This window comes from Poecilia latipinna, unplaced genomic scaffold (genome assembly GCF_001443285.1).
Source record: "Poecilia latipinna isolate Pla-1442-1.1 unplaced genomic scaffold, P_latipinna-1.0 Scaffold2307, whole genome shotgun sequence".
In the NCBI taxonomy this organism is placed as follows: Eukaryota; Metazoa; Chordata; class Actinopteri; order Cyprinodontiformes; family Poeciliidae; genus Poecilia; species Poecilia latipinna.
In genome coordinates, this window is record NW_015114923.1 from 41,532 (window position 1) to 62,395 (window position 20,864).

General features: G+C 39.6%; 1 protein-coding gene across 2 annotated transcripts in view; it reads left to right on the forward strand.

Moving 5' to 3' along the window:
- Positions 1-20,864, forward strand: part of LOC106937266 (transcription factor SOX-6-like) — a 54,340-nt gene that overhangs the window by 4,922 nt on the left and 28,554 nt on the right. Inside the window, exon 2 of one of the 2 annotated variants that reach the window (XM_015018678.1) lies at positions 17,577-17,647. The exons of the other annotated variant lie outside the window; for it this stretch is intronic. The gene's annotated coding sequence lies outside the window, so the exon portion shown is untranslated. The remainder of the gene's footprint in view (positions 1-17,576; positions 17,648-20,864) is intronic. 2 annotated transcript variants of the gene reach the window in all.

Below are 20,864 nucleotides of genomic sequence, written 5' to 3' on the forward strand. Positions count from 1 at the left end.
AGACCGCCCTCCATCCCCCCTCTGCCCCCCGTATCGACCTGATGGAGACGGTACCTGACTCGATGAGTCGTTTTTGTCGTTTTATTTCTCCTCCCTCCATCCAGACGCACCGTGTTGCAGGTTTAAGCGTTTCCAGATGTTTTTTTTTTCCTTTTTTTTTTTTTTTTTGCCGAAGATGTCATTCAGCTTCATCGCTTTAAGCCTGTGGCCCCGATCCGGAGAGCCTTAATTATTTGTTGTCGGGGCTCTTTGAGAGAGACACCGGGCCCCTCACTCCCCGTGACAAACACCCCACCCCTCTCTGAAATTGGACATGTGTTGAACAAACACAAATTAAACATTTAGCCCTAAGTATTTCTTCCCCGGGATCCTAAGTGCATATTAGTCAACCTATACTTATCTCCGGCCCCAACGGCACACCCAAATTGCAGTGCTGCTGCTGAAGAAGAAGAAGAAAAAGAAGAAGAAGAAGAAGGCTTGGGGGGCCCCCGGAGAACGAGCGCTCGGAGCGTGCTGGCGGATACCCCCATCAGTTTGTTTGTTTTTTTTCCAACCACAAAAGCCGTCGTAGGTGTGTGTGAGGACTTTCACGTCTTTTGTGTTTTCTTCGTTGACGGAGGAACGCGTGACATCCCTCTGCGCGGACACACTGCTCCGTGTCCCGCAGCTGCACTCACAGCTCTGAGAAAGGATTCCTTATTTTCCTTCCAGGGTGGAGGGAAAAAAGAGACACATTTAGGCCCCAAAGCCCCTCTCTTCCTCCACACTTCTTCTCTTATTTTAGTGTGTTTATTTCTGCAGCACCTGCCTCCTTCCCACTGTCCGAGTCCAAAGAATGAAACGCTTTGGAGTTCCTCGCTTGTCTCACACTTGTTCGTTCGTCTTTCACCTTTGACCTTCCTCACTCTCTTCCTTGGGTAAAGGAGTGTTTGTGTGTGTGCGTGCATGTGTGTGTGCAGTAAATGCATTGTTGACATCGGCTAACAGCAAAATTTGAGAACCGTGAGTAAAATCGGCAAGCTTTCATGCCATCCAGGCAAAATTTAAAGCGAACAGGATCTCCTGAAACATTTTGATTAATCTTATAAAAAAAAAACAAACAACAACAAACAACCAAAACAGAGATATATTAATATCTATATTGGTCCAGATATTGAAAAAAATTCTATATCAGACATCATTGATGACGATGTGGCCGATCCATATCAGCAGATCTAGTCAGTTCTAATTCTATGCTTTGTGCTCTGAGTGATGTCATGCTTTATTATTTATGACTTTTATATTTAGAATTCCTAATTGCACTTTCTGAATCATTTGAAAGAAGCTTTGTTGCAGTTTATTTTTAACATGTTTGACCAAACTTTTTTTTAAAGTTTCAGTTTCTTTAATATTTATTTTTCATTGGCTGTTCTACTCCTAACTGCACTGACTGAACAAATGAAAGTTGTTTTTACATGTTTGACTGAGCTTGTGAAGCTCTTAGTGTACTTAAGTCTGTTGAACTTAAATACAGCACACAGTCAAATATCAAATAAATGTGCCATCCAGTGCATTTATGTCCATGTTTAAAAAAAACCCGAAATGTTTTGTCAGTTCAGCTGTTTTTCTGTATCAGATCAATATTGGCCGATACTGAACCTCAAATATCTGTATCAATATAGGAATTAAAAAAAAAATTGATCAGTGCATTCCTACTGTATATAGAATTTACTATTATTTTGCTGTTGCGGCGTTTGCAGAAATGTAGAATTAACAATTTAGTTGGACTTTTTAAGAGGAGAATATTGAGTAAGACAAAAATAACAGGCAGGGGCGTACACAGACATTTTGGGGGCCAGGTGCTCATGTGGAATGAAAGGGCACCTTGTTTGGCACATGGCTGATGTAGTTGTATGAAATATAACAAAGCAACAGCACAGAATTTAAATAATTGTCTAGACTTCTGCTTGTAGATTATGTAATACGGAAATTATTCTTTGAGAGTTAAGATTATTGAGATTAACTACAAACCCTTGAGAAATGAGAAAAACGATGCTGAGGAAAATTACAACTTGTAAAAAAAATGTTTCCATTGCAGTTTTGCGAAATAAACCAATTTTGATACAACTAAAACAAACACCTCATCCAATTTCAAAATTGCTTTGTTTCCATTAATCAAATGTATTTTTGAAATGTTAAATTGTGCCATCATTTGGTCAATGGAAACACAGCTACTGTGGGAAAAACAAACAAAAAAAAAGATTTCAGAAGGGCACTGTTTTTGTCCACAGGAAAAAGGAGCGAGTGATCTAGTAGCTCCTAGTGTCTGTGTCCATCCCTGCTAACAGGCTAATATTAGCAGCTTGATTAGTCAGGCTATCATGCTGTTCTCTGCTTGCTATCTGCAGTTTCAAAACACAGTTACCGTCACAGAAACGATAACAGGAGCCCTTTTACTTTTCACACCATGATCGGTCGCGTTTTTCAGAAGCTGGAATGTTTCTAAACTGCCAAATTTGTTTTTCTTCTAACGGAGGGGAAGATGAGAGAAATAGAAGAGGCTGACCACCTGTGGAATCAAAGATAATATAGGCGTCTGCAGTGTTACCATTTGGCTGAAGGTGGAAAAAAGATAACACAACATTCTCTAGTATTCCATGAAATTGGGCTTGATTTTGTTTCCAGATTCAGCTTCAGAAGTAAAATAATCTCCACATAAATAGTCGGTTTGTTTCATATCTGCTAAACTTTCTGCTGAAAATGGCTAAAGGTGTTTAAGAACCAGAGCGCCGCAGCGTTGGACTGGACTCCATCTGTGCATTTTAAAATCAGAGGAAAATGAAAAGTAGTTCAAATCTGCATTTATCACAAACCCATTCGTTTTATTTTCTAATTTTGAAATAGTCTGGAATCATTTGTTTGCAATGCCGGTTTTGTGCTCCATTAGATTTTCACTTGGCACAAAAAAGATCCTGCAGCTCGGAGCGGAAAAACTCCTCTTGCTCTGCACCGACGCAACCAGAGATCCGGGTTGGTTTCTCCTGTTTGGTGCCGGAGAAACTAACCCAATAACTGAAGTAGCAGGACAAATTAAAAAAAAGTTGCATAAGCTTAAGGCAGTTCTGAGAGATACATTTCTCTAATTTGCTTTAAGCGTCTTTAGACAAAGATACAATTTTTTGCAAAAAACAAAGAAGGGATCTGTGTTTGTGCTAAATATTTTAAATAATTACTTTCTGTATTGGAAGTGAAAATGCAATGGAGAAACACTGGATGACATTTCTAAACGCTGATTAGTTCCTCATATAGCACTTAAAACAGTGGAAATATAATTTAGCTAATTTTCTCTATTATTTTGTTATTTTTGAAGAAAAAAAGCCATTTATGGCAGACATAAATGTATTAAAAAAATAATATTTACTAAACAGATTTTAAAAATGCAATCAGTTTCTCTCAATGATAACGAATAATGAGATTTCTATCTGTGTGAATAGTTAATTTTATCATAATTTCACCTCTTTTTTTTCACCAAACGCTCATGAAGCGGTTTGGAAAAAAACAAAGAATCAGATTCTTCTTTAATTCTCAAATGTTGTATTTAGAAGCGATTACCTTGATAAGTTCCTACTCATCACTGCTTACACATGCAAATCTGATCTATTACTTCTTTGCTTTATTTCATCTAAAAGAGCAGAATTCTGGCTCTGGTGTGTGTCCTTTATTCCCATGCAGGGCCGGATCTGGAAGAATAAGGGCCCCTGGGCTGAAGCCAGTTTTGGTGCCCTATCACAGAGGAAATGTCTTTTTTTATTATTTTTTCCAAATTATCACATTAGCAGGTATGAACTGATGGATGGTTGGTGTAAGGTTTATTCCACTTTAGTAAAATTCCACTTTGATTGCCTAGCAGGTCTGGTTCGTTTGGGGAGGTGTGAACTCGTGATCTAACGCTGGTCCACCTACAAACCTAGCTCTTGATTCTGTTGTAGTGAACTCTGGCACGATTCAAATGCATATTTCAGTGCCAAGCAAACTGAAGACCGCTCCAAAAGCAGAAAGCTAACTATAGTGCAGGAAATTCTGGGTAAATACAACCAAAACAAACACGCATGTTTACTGCTAGCGGAAGAAATTGCTTTTGGGCTTTTGCCAAAGAACAAGAAATCAACAAAATTTAAAATTGATTCCATGACTTCAATATAAAGTGCAGTGTTTGTAAAACATGCAAAAATATTAAAACAGTTTTTTAGGGTCCCCCAAAACTTGGCGCCCTAAGTTACAGCCCATTTTTTGGTTATTTTTGTTACATAAAATCCTAGAACTGATGAAGTGTTTGATTCTATCATTGAAAAAGATTGTATCTAATGTGTACAAGAATTATAATCTTCAGCAGAGGCAAATACCAGGACTAAACATGAACGATGGAGTCCTGGAAAAAAAAAAAAAAAGTCTGTCACTTCCCGAATATTAACGTAATAAATTGCAGGCCTAAAGTGCTGTGGTCAGCCTGTTTGACTCGAGTCAATCACGGGGTTGACTCTTTAATTTATTTCTTTATTTTAATTTCTACCAAGAATAGAAAGTGACCAGGTGACTGACACAACTGGTCCAGGGAGCCTTTCGTTGTCAATCAGCAGCCGTGGACTGCAAACGCAGCAGCGGCGGTGACGAATTCTTAAGCGACCGCGCTTCTCCTGGTGATTTTAAAGAAATACAAGGACATTTAAAAAAAAAAAAAAATCCACTTTATTCTTGTACTAGCAGAATCACCTTAAAATCATTCAGATGGTTGTAATTTAAGCTCTAAACTCAATTAGGTATTGCTGTTTCACAACCAACCAGCAGCTAAACAGACATTAGCATGAAAGCTAACAGCATTAGCGTTAAAAATGGACAAAACCACTGCTTGTTTTAGTCTGAAATATCATGTGACTCATGTGTGTATTGTCTAATTCACTCAGTGAACGTAACTTTGTGCTTACAAGGAACATTGTTTGGGATGGGAAAAAAAAACAAGATTATCCCCAATTACCTGGAGAAAAATTATGATTTTTGTTGAAGATATTTTTCAAAATGTATCAGAAATAATTTCAACTGTTAGAAATGACTCCACAGCCACAACAACAGCTCTTAAATTACATAATGTGTCTTGTCAATATTGAAAAGTGGGCGTCGTTAGCAAACATCTCGCGGATAATGTGGCGTTGTTAAAAAAACAAACGGGTGGGGTTCGATAGAGAAGAGAATATGGATACCTGAAAGTTCTCACAATTGACTAAAAGTGTTGAAGATACACCAGCTCTCTTTTCTTAGTCTGCCAGGCTGCTTTCATCTGTATTGTCACGACATATCAGCCCCACCCTCGTGGCACGCCCTGAAGGTTAAAACAAACAATAGAAATTATTTGCTCTAGCTCTCAATGAGCACTTTATAAGTTGATCTGAAGTGATGATATCTGTGAATCGGATACTGCAGCAGTCGTTGAGTTTAAAGTCTGAAGGGAAACTTGATGTTTAAGGTCATTTGTCCAAAGATGGAAATCTCAAGATGTAGTGAAACCATTCTTTTGAACAGAAAGAATTTCTGTCCTGCTGAGCTTTTCTGGAATCATTTGGATGGAGCAAACGCTGTGCTTTAGCTGGGTCAATACAGGAAAACATTGTGGATTGGGAAAAAGCCCCACTCCTTGAGGCAATCTTCCACTTATTTAGTTTACTTAAAATTTTTAAGCATAAAGCCTCAGTCAACTTAAACTTTAAGATTTCAACATTTAATGTTTAAGTTTTAGTAACTGTTTTTTTTAATCAGTTTTCATTTTTATTTAAAACAAAATTAGGGCTATCAGAGTCAACGGGGCTAAGTAGAAATATATATACCATATTTCAGATTTGCATTTGTAAAATAAATAAATAAATAAATAAACCTGATAATTTTTACTTAAAATTACAATAAAATAAATTTTTTGTTGTAATATGAAAAAATGTAAAAAAATAAAATAAATAAATAAATAAAAAAATCCAAGAAAACCTTTTAAAAGCATCCAGAGACATTTGGTATAAAATCACATAGTGGGATGATAGAAAGCAGAAATTACGAAAACTTTAAAGTGTCCTGAGCTAGAACAAAGCCTCAATATGAGTTTTTATTTATTTATTTTTTGCAAAGCCACATTGCTCCAAAACTCAATATGTCACTTCCTGTTGTCTAAAAAACTCTGCATGCTGAAAACCTTCGACCTTCTGCTCACCCTCACTGCATCAGAACAGGGATTTCTTTCTTTCTTTTTTTTTTTTTTTTTTTCCAGTGAAGCAGTTCCATAGCGAGATCAGAACTGGCTCCATGATGCTGTTTACTGATTGCTGGAATGAACTTAAAAAAACATACTTATTTAAAGAAGATAAAATTTATTGTAAATAGTTTTTATAAACAATATTTACTTTCTCCTCCCAGAAATCAACAATAATACAGCAAGTATTTAGCTCTGCACAAAAGTCTTAGGCCATCCCTCATTTATTTTTTCTGTTTAGTTTCCCGGACGCTAATTGTTCTTATATCCTTGTAAACGTCTGATCTGACTCAAAGGATGAGCCGGTGTCATGTCTTTCTATTAAACCACTTAGCAAAAAGCATTTCAAAATGTAATCTATAGATGTTTTGGTACGAGCAGTTTACCACACGTCAACAAACTGCTTCCTCTTCTTCTTTAGGCTGTTTGATTAATTAAATAGTACTCTATCAACAGCAAGGCAATTTGTAATTGTTCTGTAACTTTGCTTGAATGAAGACGCATCTTGCAGGTTTAAAGTTTAAATGCAAACCAGCCATAAATGACCCAGATGGGTCACAGGGGTGTCAGAAGAAGTCTGGCTAACTAAGTCTTGACAGTGGTTCGGCGTAGTAGGGCATGGTCGCTCCGAAACGATCCTGTGGTGAAGTGGAGACGGCCAGGGATGACACGGCCCCCGCCTGCCGAGCAGAAGCCCGGATACAATTGGTCGACGGCCAGCTTGTCCTGCGCGGGGCGTCGCCATGGCTTCTTGGCTGTAAAGCGGCATCTCATTGATGTCATCGTCGTGATCGGTGGCAAGGGAGAAGAGACAGATGTGGAGGAAATAAAAGCAAAGTGGGCCCAGAATAGAAACGTAGCAGTAGTGTGATGCTAGGAGAGCCGCACATCCGATTTGTGCCGTGTGTCCTGAGATGCTGCTAACAGAACACACACCTCACACATACCCGGTCTCTGCTTACTTTGCATGTGGCAGAGTGGCCATGTTTGTCAATCCGTGATGAGAGGTGGGCCACTGGCTCAAGTGTCCAGCTGACTGGATCCGGACCTTAGGTTTCGGCCTTCTGACATTTACCCTGCAGCATCTCGCTGACAAGAATACACTTGGGTGGGAGCGTTTCACATAGTCTCACGCGAGTCGTGAACTGTAGTTATTGTGATTTTTGCTGCTTTGGTCTAAAACTTTATTGATCCCAAAGGGAAATTAAATGTAACTCATATTATTCAAGAGTCTTCGTCCCTTCAGCCATCGGGCTGAAGGGACGAAGAATCCCCTGCAGTGGTCTCTGTTTCCGCCTCTGACTGAAGACTGTTGTATGAAAGTCTCATGAAGACGATGTTCAAAACTTCTTAACATTAATAGCGCATCATTGTGAAAATATTCATCACAGGTAAATACATTTGAATTCAGCTTGCCGTTACTCTGACGCCCCTAAATGAAATCCTGGACAACCTAATTAATAAACAGTGTCCACCTGTGTGCAGTTTAGGCATTGTCCACACGTAACTGGATACCTGGGACAAAGGAAACATTTTTGGTTTTATATGCATTTTGGCTAAAAACGATTATGAAAACTCCAACCAAAGATGTTTGCGTGTACATGGGAAAAGGGAGATTTATGACCCTATCCATTACAGTCTGTGACAAATAATGAGCCAATGTATCCATCGTCTTACTCGACATTTTATCAACTTTATTTTCGAACGCTGTATTTTAAAGGATCTCAGTTAAACAGGAAGTTAAACGGTTGTTTTGAAGCAATCAGATTGGCTGGCAGAGGTTTTAGCTTTGCGCAACACTGCCCCCTACGTGTTTGGAATGTTTAAAACAACGCTCAGGGGCGTATTTGTTCTGGTTCGTGTGAATGAAAACTTTTCTGAAACTGATCTTGTGTGTATTATATCTATCTATCTATCTATCTATATATATATATATATATTTTAAATAGCATTGGGGGAACTTAATAGTTTTTGTAAAGTTCTGGCTATGTGAAATCCAGCTGTTTTGAGAAAATACCAGAGGAAACAAGAACAGTGTGGAAAAAATACACTATTACTGTCCTCACCTTAAAACATAACGGTGGCAACATATGATGAGGGGTTGTTTGTCTTCAGCAGGTCAGAGTTGACAGTAAGATGAAAGGAGATAAAAGCAGAACAATCCTGGAGGAAAATCTGCTGCAGCCGTAGGTGTGATGGAACCATTTAGAAGCTTTTACTGTATGTTTTAAAATGACCTAGTCAAAGTCAAGAACCATATATCCAGTTAACTAGGAGCTAGACTGCAGAGTTAATCCTGCTTATCTGAGGATGCTAAATATAAAAGCACGACATACCTTCTCAGCTTTTTATTTGTAAAAATATAATTTTGGAGTTTACAGCCACCTGGTGTTGGTCTGTGACACAGAACCTTGATAAAATCCCTCCGGCTCTGCGGCCATGACGCGACAAAAAGTGTGAGTGCTTTTGCGAGGCTCCGAATTAAGCAGAAAAACAGTTACGTTGTTGAGTCTACAACGGTTTAACGTTGGAAACGAGCAGTCGGGTCGGTCCCTCGACGGTTCTTTAAGAGGTAATTCATCCGTCTCAGCTTACAGCTGGTGCGTAGCCAAATAAAATGGCCCTCTGCCACCGTGTTCGAAGTCCGTGGTTCCTGCCGATGCGGGAAAGGGGGGAGAAAAAAAAAAAAACTGCCGCCTCAGCACGCCGCTCGGTCTCGATCTCAAGAAGCTCATACCGGGTCTCCCCTGTTCAGTAAGGGGAACATATTTAGACCGGTCTGTGATGTCAATTGTTATTCCTGGAGGCCCGCTATAGGAAAAAAAAATCTCACTTACCTTTGTAAAGCACTTTGGTGAAAAGGAGCTTATTCCATAAAGACGCTATTGTGATTGCTGCTAAGTGTGTGTGTGTATGCATGCATGCATGTGTGTACGTGTACCGGTGTGTTTAGGTGTCGCTGCTCCAACCTCCCTCCCTTGAGGACTTCACATGTGCTTTCTTTACATCTCAAGTCACAATGGTTTCCGTACTGTTTGTTCTCGCGGCGTCTTGAAGAGGTGGCTTTTTGTGGCTGGAATTCATGAATGACGGCCGCGATTGTAGTCACAATGAACGATTACACATTTTTGTGGCGTGCCACTCTTTGTTTTTTTTGTTGTTTTTTTTTACATATTTTTTTTGGAGCAGTGAAACTCCACAACTTGCTGGAGGACAAGGCGAGACGTTAACTAGCGAAGAGAGAGGGATTCGTGTTTTCTTAATGTTTTTTTATTTGTACCGAGGGAAAGGGAAAAATCATGTCAATTTTAATCATTTGAAAATTCTAGAAACTTATTAAAGACTTTTCTCACATGCCTACCTGCAGTTTGTTGTCTTCTAACCAGCATAATTTTAAAGGGAATGTCTTATTTGCTTAGTGAATGAATTCTTCTTTGAATATCTATTAAAATCTCTGGAAACATAGTCACAAAATAATAATAGAAAAAGGTCACTGCCAGCCAAACATGCTGAGGGACTCAATTTTGATTTCAAATCGGTACATTTTTCTCGGATTTTCATTTTATTTAGTTGTGAATTTTCTGGCTTCACTATAAAGGATTGCATCAAACTCAACGTCGCAGCGTACTGAAATATGAACGTCAAAAAAGGGTTAGGGACGCAGAGTGATGAGGAGGAATTAGAAATGGCAGCAGCATTTAACATAGAAAAAGTCATGTTTATACATTAGGGCTGAAAGACTTAAGTAAGTAAAAAAAAATCTTAAATAAAACAAGTGATATTTATCAGCGGTGTACATGTTTTTTTTTTCTTTTCCAGTTGTCCTTTTTAAATCATTCGTGCTGACCACCTTCTTCATCTCAACAAGTCTCCCCTCGTGTTCGGCCTCTCCGTGTTTCACCGAGCAGCAGATTTGTGCCCCGTCCTCTAAATCATTTCCCTCTCTCGCAAATTGCTCCCCGCTGGAATATTGGCCTGACAGCCGTTTTTTTTTTTTTTTTTTTCCTCCTTCCCTCGGCTTCCCCCAGTGGACTCATTTACATTTATGCACGCAGCAATTAATTACAGGCTGGTGCTGGCCTTGTAAATTAAAGAATGGGACGTGGAGGGGAGGTGCGGAGGGGAGCGAGGTCGCCCCTTATTAATTTTCCCCCGACAGTTCAAGCCTTGTTGGGGTTGCGACCGGGTTGACTTTAGACCCCTGAAAAGCCAAGCAAGAGAGTTTGTGCTTCTTCCTTGCATCTGATTTCAATTTGCCGTAGCTGAGCGAAGACATTCGTTTGTACCTGTTGTCTTATTTTTCTTTGCACTCTTTTTATTTATTTATTAGTTTTTTCGCAGACTGGCCCCAACGCCGTTTTGCAACCTTTTATGTTCTTGGCAGCTGTAGGTCATCGTTGCGTCGTTCCTCGTGTTTGTCTGGAACGAAATACCCCGTCCCCCCCATGTTCCTGGAGGTCTTTCATTTAAATACTTATGGAGGGGTTTTTTTCTTCTTCTTTTTTTTCTATAGACCCAAGAGTCAGGCAGGCAACTTCTCACGGTATTGGCCTTTTCATCGCAAAGACGCTCCAACTTTTTTCCAGCGCCTTCCTTCACAAGGCCTTCCTTTCTTCTCTGTCACGCAGTGATGTGTTTGTGCATACCTCACTCGTTCGACAAAAGAAGGGAGAGATCCTATTCACTTTTTTTGCCTTTGACATTCACCTCTTGTTTTTACAATCTTTTCCAAGGCGTGCTGTTTGCACAGTGGAACAGGCTTTGTCTTGAAGGAGTCGGACAATGGCAAGCAGCAGAATGTAATCTCTTGAGGGTAGCGAGCGGAGTCGTGAGGTTTAGATGTATGTGCCGCCACTTGCCCCTTTCGTCCCTCTCACCCCCCACCCCGTTTCCACCCTTCGCTTTAGCAATATTTTATGTTCACAGCAACTTGGGAGAGAACACATATTGTCACTTAAGCTTCCGCAGTGTTTTCCCCCCCCTTGCCGCCCTGGTTGTTTGCGAAGGGAACGTAAAAGTGCTTCATTCATTCAAACTCCCTCTTGTCTGATCCCTCTGTTTAAAAGCCCACTATAGCAGTTTGAACAAGCCTCTTTCATACCTTCAACAAGATCCTTTTTTATTTTATGTAATCAGGAGACATTATTGTCTGAGTCATTTCTTGACCATTAAACAATTGGCAAGCTTAAAGTCAATTTAAATGAAAACTTACGGTGGTAAGCTTTTGTTTTTACTATTGTATTTTGAAGATCCCTCTGATTGGACGTTAAACACACTTTCTATTAACGCATATGTCAACTGATGTAGCTTGCTTATCCTTTATCTGACCAGAAAGGAACTCACTGAAATCAAAAACTTTAAGTTGTCAGTAGTGCCATGGAGCTGGAATGACGTTCAGATTGTTTGCCAAACCAAGATTTAGATGCGGAGCAATTTCAAAGTTTTCATTTTTAACTTATGCTAAGACAAGTTGGCAGCAGAGCCACTATTTCACCGTCTATGTGATCGGACATTATGATGAGTTCTTTGTTCTGGTAAAGCTGGAATTATGACGTGGAAAGTTGGAGAGCAGCGAGTTGGGTCACTAATATGGCTGCTGTGCTCATACAACATAGTGACAGTTGTAGGTTTAAATTAGTTTTTTTTGGTGTTTTATAATTATCACATCTCGTCATGTAATGTCTTGGACAAAAAAAGTTTTATAAACGCAGAAGCTGACATTTGTTGTAGGCCTGTCTTTTTTGCTGCAATATGTTTAGCATTGAGGTGCTATTTAAGCTTCTCCTTTTCACAGCAACAGTCTTTTCCAGTCTGCCATGAGATTGTGTTTTGAAGCAAGATCGAAACTCCAGTTCCATCGCTGTTTCTGGACGTTGCTTGTGTGTCAGATTTGAGTGTGCCAGAAATACGCAAACACAAAAATTTCAGCCCAAGACTTTTGTATGCAAAAAAAAGGAAAGGGGACCGGTAATGTTATAATTAGCGTGTTAAAATACGTTTAGCTCAGCAGTGACACCATTAGCTTTTAGCTGCACTAGTTAGCATGTCCAGCTAGTTAACAGAACTGACCAAGAGGAAGTAAACAAAACAAAAAAAAAACACAGCTTTGTGTGGCTCCTATTTGTACTTACTCCTGTAATTAATCCATCTCTTTGTCCAATGAGCTAGCATAAGCAAGAAAAGGACAGCAGTGACGTAGCTTCTAACATAGCCAAGCTAGGTACGGCTTTCGTTTTCAGGCTTCATTCTTGTCTAACCTTCGTTGTCACACGACGTTATGAGTGTCCCTTCTCAGTTAGATGACTGCCACATCAGCAGTTGACATATATAATCTTCCAGTTTTGAAAGTGAGTGTGTATTTTATGGTACAGAAACCTGTGTCTTTAAAAATATAGTAACCAACTACTAAAGTGGCCAGTGCGAATTTGTGACGTTTATTAAAAAAAAAAAGAAACCTACTTTATTTTACCACTTATTAAATTTCTGAAAAAAATGACGTGGAAAGTTGGAGAGCAGCGAGTTGGGTCACCAGTATGGCTGCTGTACTCATACAACATAGTGACAGTTGTAGGTTTAAATTAGTTTTTTTTTTTTGGTGTTTTATAATTACACCAAAAAAAACTTAGTGACTTACTTTTATCTGTAAGTCACTAAAACTGCAAAAAACAAGATGCAATATATGTCTCAGTTGGTATCTGGATGGCCTCTCTACAGTTATTGGCATATCAGCAGGTGGGGCATCTTCCCGTTTCCGTGACTCACACGTGAATGGCTGCACAGCCTCTCGTGTCCTGAGAACTGTATTAACATTTACTCATTCATTCTTGTTAAATCTGCATATAACTCCTAGATAGCTTTCCCAGGAAGCAATTTTGCTGTTACATTTCTGCGCTCTTTGGTTTGTGTTCAGATTTTTTTAATCAGCAACAGTAAACAAAGTCTTCAACAGGTGTCAGAATCACATTTTATGCCCTAATGTGTCCTATAAGGGTGTGTAGTTATTGTATCTGGGCTTTTAGCCCCCTAGCAGCAGCAAAAGTTGCCCAACAATAAAAACCCCAAAAAAAAAAAAAAAAAAAAAAAAAAGCCTCTGATAGCGTTAAAAATCCTTGCGGTCGCCACTCCCAGTTTGAATTTCTGGTGAATTGACAGAAGTATAAAGTTTATTGGCGGAAAGATTGGGTTTGATTTGTTGGTACAGAACTGCAGTAAATATTTTTTTTTCCTCCAGGCTCTCTTAAAACAAGTTTATGAGCTATTTCTTTACCAATATGTCCTTGGCATTTAGGCTGTTACTCTTCAAGAACTGAAACAAACAAGAAATCAAATAAGCAACTGATAGATGTCCAGCGCAAATTGTCTCTGAAATGTCTCTGTTGGAAAATAATACATTTTAGAAACTCATTTTTGTGAAACGCTAATGTCTTGAAAGTTGGCGGGGCATGAGGTTTGGTTAAAAAAAAGAGAAAAAAAAATCAGAAGCCTGTGCAATAAAAGACAGTTTCATGGTGTGAAATGTGTAACTGTTTATTGGAAGTGTGTTGCTTGCTTACAGGCCCCCTCAGAGAGAGAGAGAAAGAAAGAGAAAGAGAAAAAGAAAAAAACTGCGCTAAATAATAATATTCGATGTTCGACGTTACCAGAGGCCATCTGAGAGATGGCACGTGCTATAAGCTCATCATTTATGGGTCAAGTGAAGCTCATTTTGGTTTAATTGGCCATATGATTATTTGGAAACGTTGAATGTGGGAGCACCGAGCCGCATGCTGCGCCGCGCTTATTGAGATAGCCTCTGTCTGATAGAGTTCCATTGTTCTTACCCCAGAGTGTCTCCATCTGCACAAGTGGCACTGACAGCTGCAGCAGGATGACATTTGGGGCCATGCATATTTGGTTGTTTCAGTGTGTGCATTCATTGTTCGGGTGCAGACCCCGCTGTGAACAAAAAACAGTTTATCATCACCTCACCTGTACCATCTGTAATCCCACCACGTCACATCGAGGTCTTTCTAAAAGATGATTCTCTGTTCTGCATTGTTACCAGTTTTTACCCACCCTTAGCAAAAAGCAGTTCGTTCTAGTGTTACTACAAGCGTACTTATTTGATGCTTAAAATGAGGCAGTTTACTTGAAGTTAAATGTTTATAAACTATACTTGATAAGTTTAGGAATAGTATATCTTGATCCAAGTACAGACTGAGGTTAAGTCATCGACTCATGCTACATTTAATATGGCAGAGTAAGTTTTTCACTTCACGCGTTTGTCTTGATAACTGTTATAAACTTTCACGCTCTAGAGTTTAAACGTTTACAGTAAATAGTGTGTGCTGGGTTTCATTACCACTACACACCTTAAAAAACGGAAACAGGTACACATTTGACTTGACTTTATTAATCGAGTTCTAATCCCTTTCATAAGCATACTTTAAATTAGGGCTGTGTAATAATATTGATTTTGCGATAGATATCGATATTTTCTTTCCTAGAAAAAAATCGATATTCATCCACAAGTATCGTAACATCCAACTGTCACCTTGCTCACTCACTGCTTGCTTCGCCGGGAGAGTGATTAGGTCATCAGGCTTAGAGTGATTCTTTCAGATGTTAAGTGTCAAGGTTAAAAAGGTATCAAACTATTCAGAGCAGGGTGCTTGGTGCACTTTATTTACTTTATAAATGCATGTAAGCTACAGTTTGTACTGTTTCAATTAAAAGAAACATGTTTTCTCACCACTTTGATTTATTTTGTCCAGCTGTCGACTTTAAGTCTGTGTCCATGTACAACCAGAGCCAGGGATTGTGTAGTTGGTGCTTTTAATTAGTTTTCAGTTAAATTAATTCAATCCAACTCTATAACAGTCACAAAATGTCACCAAAATCACTCTGTCCCTCTAAAATCTTTCAGAAAATCGCAAAAGTGTATTGAATTGTATCGTTTGCTGAATATTGCAATATATATTGTATCGTGAGCAGAATATCACATATCGTATCGTGAGATTAGTGTATCACTACAGCCCTACTTTAAATATACTTCAATAAACTAAAATGTAAACCACAAGTGTATACCTAGTACACTATTATTGTACATAGATGAATGTACTTGTTGTATCCTTGGATGCATAATTTGGTAAACTTAAAATGACCTCACAACAGGATGCTTAAAGTAAACTTTTTATAGTCTGGTTCATTTGGGGAGGTGTGAATGCACAAATAAACTCTGAGGCGGACCAAAAAAGCGAACTCTGGTCTGCCTATAAACCTATGTCTCTGTTAGGTCAAAGTGAACTCTCAAATGCACATGTGAAAGCCAAGGGTATCGCAGCGTGCTCCAAAACCAGGAAATGGACTATAGCACAGGGAATTCTGAGTAAACACAACCAAAACAAACCCGGGAGTGTAGTGTTTAGCTTTTGTGAAGAAGGAAGTTGCGTTCGGTGTTTTCTGCTGAGGTTTTTTGTGTCGTTTCCTTCAGCGGTTCTTGGTGCAGTGCCACCACAGGTGTGGAGGGGAACAGGTTCCTCAAAGGTTTTGGGTTCGATTGAAACAGTGCAGTGTGAAAGCGAACCGCACCAATAGAAAATATAACAAATGTTGCAACTTTGGTCCCCATGCTAACCAAATCTACCAGACTATCGGGTGTGAAAACACCATTCGTCCATTTTTCGTGCACATCCCAAAAATTGACAAAGAACTATAACTCACAAACCCTCCAACTTGAACCCCCTCTGATTCTTCTCCTTACCTGCAGCTCATATCCAAGTACTGACAGTTTTTATGGATCCAAGTTTATACTGAAAATTCTCAGAAAGTTTTGCTCTTACACAAGAATTCCATTGAATTTGCATATTAAACAGGTATGCATGTTTTGAGGCACCTCTTCACAATAAGGCAGCCAGTTGTCTCTCTGATTACCCAGCATTCCCCAGGTGTTGGACCTGCTATCTGCAGACAAGCGGGTGCGAAATGGAGGGGAAAGAGAAGAACTGGTTCAGCAGTCGTGTGAAACGTGTTCAGACGGGTCAGCGGGAGCTGCAGAGTGTGAACTGGGATCTGGCAAATCCGTCCCAAAATCAGCCGACTGCAAGAGACTTTCGAATCCTTGAATTCAGTCGGACATAAACGAAAAGGAGCTGTGTCTTAAACTTGTGTGTTGTAGACTCGTATATATTAAAGTGTGTGTTTTTTGTTTTTTTTTGCAGATGATTTATCATTATTATCTGCACTTCTTTGTGCACACTTAATAGTGCCCTGAGAGAAAAAAAATGCAAGAGAAAATCATTTGGTTGACTATGGACATGAATAAAAGATCATACATGCCCAGAGTTTGCCTTTTCCTTCATTGTTCTCAATTAGCCTCAAATTTTGGAATCAAAGGCATGTTTGTATTGCCCTTTTTGCACAACTTAGATGCCGCATTTAGGAGCTGTCATGATGCCAAGTTCTGTTGGAGCAAGTATTGCTTTCTTTTTTCCACTCCATGAAGTTCCTCTTTATCTTGTTCACCTCTGTATTTTTTAAATTACTGACCTCCCACTATCAATTAAGGCCATCTTCCATCCTTCCTCAATTTGGGGCCACTCTGCTCTGCCGCAGCCGCCCGTTACGTGTCGTGGTGCTTTCAAAGAACCTTGTTGGCTGTTTTGACCTCTTTGATGTTATTTGTTTTCTGTGACCTCCTGCTTAAGCTTGCGGCGTGAGCGCGCGGGGCGTGCAAGACCAAATTGAGGCCGACCCCAGGTCAGCCCTCGGAATCAAAGTGGTTTGTTCAGGCCGGGCCGCTGAAGAACAGAGAGCTGTCCGAACGACCAGAAACCTTTTCTAACTTGCTTTCACTGGAATTGGTTCTTAAAGGTAAACATCAGGCATCGCTTACTACGTTAAGGATTGGGGCCAATTTTTTCCAACTTCAAAGCAGCGTACAAAAATCACGTTGTTTGTTAGACCTTGCGTGGTATGAGAGTATGTGATGCTGTTTGTTCAATGAAAGTACTGTGAAGGAAACACACTGATCCTCTGTTTGCTCCACTGTGAACTTCTCACTGGTCCTCTGTTCGGTCTCGATCATCGGCCGCAAAGGCCTCTCAGGTGGGCTGAAAGTTTTTCCACTTTGAGTTTGTAGACTTTATCAGAGCTCAGTTCGTAGGTCTCCGGTGTGAAATAATGGCTAGTGTGTAGAATCTCATGGCTTTCCTTCATCATCATTTGGGTGAATGCATACTCTTCGAGGGAACTCTGTGATGACAAAGAACAAGCATTTTGATCTGTGATGCTTGAGTCACTTTGGTAAAATGCAGTTTTCTCTGTTTTTCAGGCAACGTTCATGCGTTTTAAAGTCAACCACAAGTGAGACGAGGGTGTTGGAGCTGAAAGTCTCTTATCTCTGTAAGTTCCCTTTATCCTCCCCGAACTGTTTCCTCTGTCCATCTTCCTTCCCAGCTTTTCCATGCCACTGCTTGGCACTTTGGATAAGCTGTCAATTTACAAATGATTTTGGCTACGTTATTTGAAGTCAGATTTTTTAGTGCAGTTTTTGCGTCTCTGTGTGCATGTTTATGATCTTTTCTGGCATAGTCACCAACTTTCTCACGACTTATGTTCCTTGTGAAGAGCACAGCCTAGTCTTAATGTAATGGAAGATATATTTTATGAATGGAGTAGTGGAAATTAATGATAATCGATACAATGTCTACTGTCTTGACTCTTGACTTCTTTTGGACCTTTTCTCACTTACTGTCTTAAAGGGGATGCATTTGTTTTTGTGCTAGATAAGTGTTTTTTTTGGTGTTATCTTTCAGAAACCACTTACTGTATTTTTGTTTGTGTGCATGAGGCTCCACTTCTGCTTTTCGAAGATGTACAGATGTACAGTTTTGACGTGCGAGTGTAAACGTCAAGAAGTTGAAGCCCTGAATGAAACCTGAAACTTCATTCGGAAAAGAGCTCAAAGTAGAACTGAGCAGACTAAAACTTCATTATCCAAGAATCATTTTGTGCAAAAAATTTAATGAACATGTTTTGTTTAGCCTATGGGCCTATCCTAACACAAACAGAGAAACTACACTAAATGGAAGTCAATAAAGTCTCCTGTTACAGTGAACAATTTGTAGTCCATTTAACAAAACTTTATCACACCTTGTGTATCTCCTCTGCAGTTTTTTCCCCTCCCACCACTACCACCACTGTCTCATACTAAACGAGCGCCACTTTGAGCAGTGTTCTCCTCTGAGCGCCCTCAATAGCTGCTTTCAGTTTAGTGAAGAAAGGGATCCTTTTTTTTTTTCTTTTTTTTTTAAAGGCTCTCGTAGGCATCACTCCAGGAACCTTTCAGCACTGGGACCCTACAGTTTGCCTTTTAATGGACTTTATTTCTGTAAGTAATAAAGATTATATCTGGAGTCAAATAGTGCTGTCGGTAACACTAGCCTAAATGAAGCCAATCCCGATGGTTTCAGCAGGGTCGGGAAACACTGGAAATCTAGTGATGGGGAGAGGTTGGAGAAAAGAGTGATCTGGCCATCTGGCTAATCCCCCTCCGTGTTTAAGAATACTTATTAAGGCACTCTCTGGTGGCCCTGGAGTCGTGTCACAGCTAGGTCAACAAGTGTTCTGTTTGATTCTTCCTGGCATCTCAGAATCGGAGGTCAGGAAAAATCCGGGTGACAATACTTTGAATTCTGCTGCTTTAGAGCGAGGTTCGTCTTCAAAGAGAATTTGCCATCTACTGTATATAGTCTCATAATCTGGAGTTGTGAGATCTGGAGATTGGATCAGACTATTGAGGCGTAAAATCTTTTACACCCTAAAACTACAACTAACTGACTGACTAGATGAACAGTTCATGCCTGTGCAAAAGGACGTGACTTATTTGGTGCGTCACATTTGTTCTTGTTTGTTTATATGAGCTGAACATCAAAAATGAGAAGATGTTGTCTATGAAATGCTGGTATAGCTTCCATCTACAGTCATTAGGCAGTGTTCAGAGTCTTCAGTGGAGTATTTGAGCGCTCCTTTAGAGATGGGGTGAGGAGTTGCAGCTCTGAAAAGGAGTCAGTTTGGTTGGGTTGGGTGTTTGAGTAGGATACCTTGCCCTGAAGGTTTCTCTGCCAGGAGGAGACTCAGAAATCTTTTAGGGAAAAGTGTATTTCTTCTGGTTTAGGACATCGTGGGATGAATCAGAGTAACTGGGTAGAGAGATGTCTTAGTTTCCCTTCTAAATCTCACCCCCAACACCCTGTTCAAAACATGGGCGTTAATGTTGTAAAAGCTTCAAGAGATTAGAATTTAAAGCTGCAGTATGTAACTTTTATAAAAAATTATGTTTTTCCGTATTTGTTCAAACTGTCACCATGTTGTGACAGTATGTTTTGAGATATATTAACCTCCTCTCTGAGCTACTGTTGCCATCTGAAGAAATGCACCACTCCTGGCCAAAAACAACCAATCAGAGCCAGAAGGCGGGTCTTAGCGCTGTCAATCACCCTCATGAACTTGCTGCTAAATGTGCTAATGGTGGAGCATCAACTCTGCTAGCTGCAGCAGAGCAGAGAGCAAGGGAGGAGAGGTGAATGAACAGCAACACATGGAGAGGGATTCACAGCGTTAATCCCTCTCCGCCCCCTGACTCTGATTGGTTGTTTCTAGTTAGTGCCAGGCAAAGGCAGAGAAGCTCAATTTTTTTCACAGATTATCTGTTTCATACCATACTGTCACAACATAGTGACAGTTTCCACAAATATGTCAAAAAAAATATTTGCAATGTGTAGTGTCGCTACAGCTACACACTGCGGCTTTAAGAACTTGAACTTGAAGAAAACCTGTGCTTAAAATTCTGGGAAAACCTGAAAAACTGTGGAACAAAGTAATTTAATTCTATCAATTTCACTTAACTGCATCAATTCTTCTAGCAAACTTGAAATTGTACTAACATGCCTTTTTTTTTCTTTTTTTAAAAATGTGATTACTGTTCAAACAGTAATCACATTTTCATACCAAGAAAAGAGATTAGAGGAGGGAGTGGATTCTCCTAACAAAATTACAGTCTTGATGTTGACACAATTTATGGTGTCTTTGTTTTGGGGGCATTTGAATTGGAAAAAGCGGTGCCACGCGGTGGAGAATTAGCACAATTAGAGACCGCACTTACTGCGGTTTTCGTCACTTCATAAAATCTGAAGCAAGTTCACAATGTGCTTATCTTCAGATGGTGGATAGCCAGAACTTAATTTGTGTCTCAAAAGGAGGTCTAATGATGAAACAGAAAAATAAGATCAAATCCTGATCTAAGGCTAAATGCTTCTAAAATGGATCAGTAGCTTTGTATTTACTGACCTGGATTTCAATACGAGAACCATCCTAATTCCGAAAATCTTCAGAAACCAGCTGATGCTTGTAAAATCAAAGCCCTTCTTCTTTAACCAACTGAACTAATGGCACATGTGTGAGGAGTTAAGAACATAAACGCGGTTGTTGATAGCTTGAAAGCTAATTAGTTAATAAGCTAATGAACTCACTGAGGTTGCCTGTTTGGCTTCCCCAAAACAATTTCCTTTTTTTTTTTCCTTTCTGCTTCATGTTTGTATGTGAACTTCACTTTGCTCCA